The sequence below is a fragment of the Ursus maritimus genome, unplaced genomic scaffold, assembly GCF_017311325.1.
Source record: "Ursus maritimus isolate PB19 unplaced genomic scaffold, ASM1731132v1 scaffold_10, whole genome shotgun sequence".
In the NCBI taxonomy this organism is placed as follows: domain Eukaryota; kingdom Metazoa; phylum Chordata; class Mammalia; order Carnivora; family Ursidae; genus Ursus; species Ursus maritimus.
Genome location: NW_024423344.1, coordinates 1,859,496 through 1,863,881, shown reverse-complemented (window position 1 = coordinate 1,863,881; position 4,386 = coordinate 1,859,496). Strand labels below are relative to the sequence as shown.

Here is a 4,386-nt window from a genome sequence, read left to right as displayed (position 1 = left end):
GTGGTGAGACATGTGTGCTCCTGGGCTGCAGATAAGGCAATAACTCAGTACAGTGCTTTTTGGGGAAGCCGTTTGACAATATGAATTAAAAAGTCTTTTTAAACAAGTAATATTTTATGAGCACATATGAATTTTATAATTTTTAATCATTTTATTTTATGATCATTATTTTTTTCATCATGACAAGTGTACTCTTTACTCCCCATCCCCTATTTCACCCATCTCCTACCCATCTCCCATCTGGTAACCATCAGTTTGTTCTAGATAATTGTCTGTTTCTTGGTTTCTCTCTCTCTCTCTCTCTTTCCTTTGCTCGTTTGTTTTGTTTCTGAAATTCCACATATGAGTGAAAGCATAGTATTTGAGCAACATCACTATAGGACCGTGGGGTACCTCTACTGTAGATGATGAGCCTGCTGAGGGCAGAAACTGGCTGTCCTATAATGTTTCTCACACAATGCCTCGCCCATTGTCTGTATCCAATTAATATTGATCAGATGAAAAAGCATAAATGAAAGAGGGATATTGTTTTTACCACTCCTGGAGTTAATATCCACAAAAGCCATTTGGGGGTTGGGTTTTTGTAACTTTTAACCCATTTCAAAGACTAGCACAGACATGAATTTCATTGATGGGTCTTAATATAAAATTAATCTTAGCAGCAATGAGTAAAACAGAATGGCAGCCTTTTCCCAATGACCTAATGCTTAAAAACATTTTTAGGGTGTCATGGTAAACTACAGAAATATTTTTATAATCAAAAATCCTCAAAGGAACTATATAAAAACATATGATATTTTAATGAAAATGTACAATATAAACATAATTATATTTATATACAAGTAATATGAACATATGGATAAGGACAAGATTGGGGAAATACTAATATGTTAAGAACGTAAAATTTCAGATCTGTTTGTTGTGTTAAAATTTTTTCCCCTTATGCTTATAATTTAATATTCTTTACTGCTCTTAGAAAATAATCTGACCCCCAAAATTAAAAAATCTAAAGCAGAATATTTCACCAACAAGAATGAGAATTGTCCAGAAAGTTATTTGAAAATCCTAACTCCAAAGAGTAATTCATCATTTTCTTGGATACAAAAAGTCTTTAATATATTTTTTTTTTTGCTTCATGTCCTTGATTTCTGCAGCTCACTAGAATGTGTTTCCATCAGCCTTTCGTTACAGTGGCAATATGTGGCTGCAGTTCTTTGTTGTGCATTAACTGAAAGCTTGACCACATGACTGTCTCAGACATTCAATTCAATAGGATGGAGAAGCTTCTGGTCAACATCATCAGACTAGGGAGAGAGAAGAAGAAGAATGAGAATTTAAACAATTGCCTCTTATTTCAGAGGCTTGTTTTCTTGTAGAAAAGGTTTTGAGCTAAACTCACCTACGTCTTGAGGGTTTCTGCAAAGCTACCATAGAGTTGAGATTTCAGTTATAAAATAACACCATTTCTTTCTTTGGTGAGGCCCCTCCATGTCAGTACCTGGAATGTCTCTCAAACAAAGCAATCCAACACACACTGCCAAAGAGAAAAACTCTTTCCTTCATGTATGCACTGAGGAAAAAAAATAGTTGTCAATGATCCCTAATAAATACATACAAGCCATTCAAAATGTGAGGATACGAAGCTGCTTGAATTACCCACCAACTTAAGTCAACACATACTATTTTCTTACCCAAAGGAACAAATTCAAGTATACCCAGCGGGGCTTAGGTGACAACAGATAACACTTAAATATAGAAGCTTTTCCTTCAGGTTCAGAAAAAAAGTAAAAAAAAAGTTTTACTCTTGTTTTCAAGATTCTCAAGAATTTTGTAAGCCTAGTCAACTTCCAATGGTAATAATTAATAATAATAATTGCTCTTACTAAGTACTTATCACGTGCCAGACATTGTGGCCTGCTGCACAGCCAGTGATCACCGCTAGAACTGGAGATGAGGGGTATTCCAGGCAGCCGTTTGTCAGGATGCCAGTCCAATAAAGGGCACTAAAACATGACCAGAAATGTAACTGTTACCTGAAACTGTGTTTGCTTCTTGGTGGGTGTCAGGCCAAAAGACACAACTAAGCCAAAGAATAGGAAAAGGAAGGGTTTTGCTTGCAACAAGTAAAGGAGAACACCAGGAATTTCCCCAAAGCAGCGTCTCCTCAAACAATAAAACTAGGGAAGTTTTAAGCTAAGAGTGCATACATATTCATGAAAGGGGTTGTGCTGCGGGAAATACAGCAAGGAAGTGGGGCAAAATCATCTTAAGGTGAGAGAGTCCAGGTAAAAGTCAGGAGGGCCAACAAGGGTCAACATCAACCAGTCTCTGGCTCTAGTTGGTCCAATATCTGAGTGCTCAAAGGTGTTTAGATCCTGCAAAGATAACTCAAGAATGTGTGTCAGGTCAGTCTTCACTTCTGAATCAGCACTAGGAGTTTTACCACTGATTTATTGTCCCTGATATGACTAGGTTATCTCCTGGCCTGACAGTGGCTATTTTGTTCTTAGATTCTTTCATAAGGTGCTGGGGGGCCTAAAATGACTTTTCTTATATCAAAAAAAAAAAAAAAAGCTATGTCTTTCTTTTTGGGGGGACCCCGAACTCTCTCTGCTTACATGACTACACAGAGAAAACTGAAATTTGCCGAACCCCTCTCAGCAAGAGCAGCATGTATGATGGGAAGATGTGCTTTAATCAGCCATCTGGGGAGAAGGTGAGATCCCCCGAGGGCACACCCAAACCATAACAGATGGCCCCCCCAATTTCCTCCCCTGGAGGGCGCATCCAGGTGACCATGTGTCTGCCAAGTGGGGTGTGCAAATTAAACGCCAGAGCAGACTTCTGGAGGACCTTTAGGGAGAGGCTGAGTCCTTCCTCCTGGCTCCTTTTTACCCACCACCACTCCCAGGTCAGTGTCTCTATTAAATAAAAATTAGGCAAATGTTTAAAGAATATTATTTTAAAGGGGTGCCAAATAATGAAGCCAACCAGCCACCAGGACGGCTGGAGCCAGCCCTGCCCACTCTATTTCTGCAAGGGCTCCATTTCCCATTTCTGAGGGCCAGGTGAGCCATGCCCTCTAGTGAGACAGCCCACCATGCTGATCTCTGCTGGGGGCAGCCACAGGTCCAGCTGGCAGGTGGGAGAACCAGCACTGCCTCAGTCTCTTTCTCAGCTACAACTGCCACTATCAATGAGAGCACGAGCCAGAATCCGCTCATGGCCATGACTCCCTTCCCTCACTCCCCTGACACACATGCCCTCCAGCACCCGTGTGACACTTCACCCCTCTTGGCTAAGTCTCTGCTGATAAGTTTAATCTCCCCGGTGACACTGACTGTTTGAAAACTTCCTGAGACATATTTGTTGGGTGCTTCCAACAGCCTCCAGCGTGGTAATGAGCCTCAGAGTAAGCATTTCACACACTCCTTGTTAAGTTTAACAGTGTAGCTTAGAAACACAGTTTAGAGATTGGCCAATCTATGGTCATGACAGATACGGAAGCAAAAGTAAAGGAAGTGTGCTCAAAAGATGCTGGGCAGTCCTAGACATGACGTGCTCACGAGGCCACTTCACCCTTGTTGCTGTGACCACAGGACAAACTCTCCTTCACCTTGAAAGACCCATTTCCAGCTCTCTGTGATGCTTTCCCTGGCCTCCTCTCAGATTATGTCACAGGCTCTTTTTTCTCTTTGTTCTGTTAGATTGGGAGGACTATTTTGAAGGAACACTATTCCTCTTTGTTTACCCAATGCGTAGCAGGCCTGGCAGGCCTGGCACCATAGTAGGTCTGTAAATACTCCTTGAGTGAGGTAGAAATGTCCTTTCATCAAGTCATGGAATGCCATGTTGAAAACAGCTCTTTGATGTATATGCATGTTTTTCTCTGGAGTGAAAGGATGACTAAGATAAAAGAAGCAAGACAGTGGCCACTTAATCCATAAGACAAAGACAAGATAGATAACTTTGGCATGATAAATGATAAAATTCCCAAAATATCTTTCTCAAGCTAACGCTAAATTATTTACTCAGAGATGTTAAGTCATCAGGTGTGAATTAATGTTCTTTCTATCAAAGACCCATATCTTGAATGCACCAATTTTATTAAGTGTAAATTTTCTTAATGTGATAAAATAGACATAAAGTTTACCATTTTCACCATTTTTAAATGTACATTTCAGTGGCATTAAGTGCATTCACACAGATGTGCAACCATCACCACCAACCATCTCCAGATTTTTTTCATCTTTCCAAACTGAATCTCTGTACCCCTTAAACAATAATACCCTATTCCTCTTTCCCCCCAGCCTGGCAACTACCATTCTACTGTCTCTATGAATTTGTCTATTCTAGGGACTTCATATAAGTGGAATTATATAATAG

At 40.1% G+C, this 4,386-nt stretch overlaps 1 long non-coding RNA gene across 1 annotated transcript; it reads right to left on the bottom strand.

Annotated features, from left to right (window-relative positions):
• Positions 1 to 906: 906 nt before the first annotated feature.
• Positions 907 to 4,044, bottom strand: LOC103664274. Its single transcript, XR_005831913.1, has 3 exons — positions 3,752 to 4,044; positions 1,400 to 2,003; positions 907 to 1,304 (listed from the first exon to the last, which is right to left on the bottom strand). It is a non-coding gene; the product is annotated as an uncharacterized LOC103664274 (long non-coding RNA).
• Positions 4,045 to 4,386: the final 342 nt, after the last annotated feature.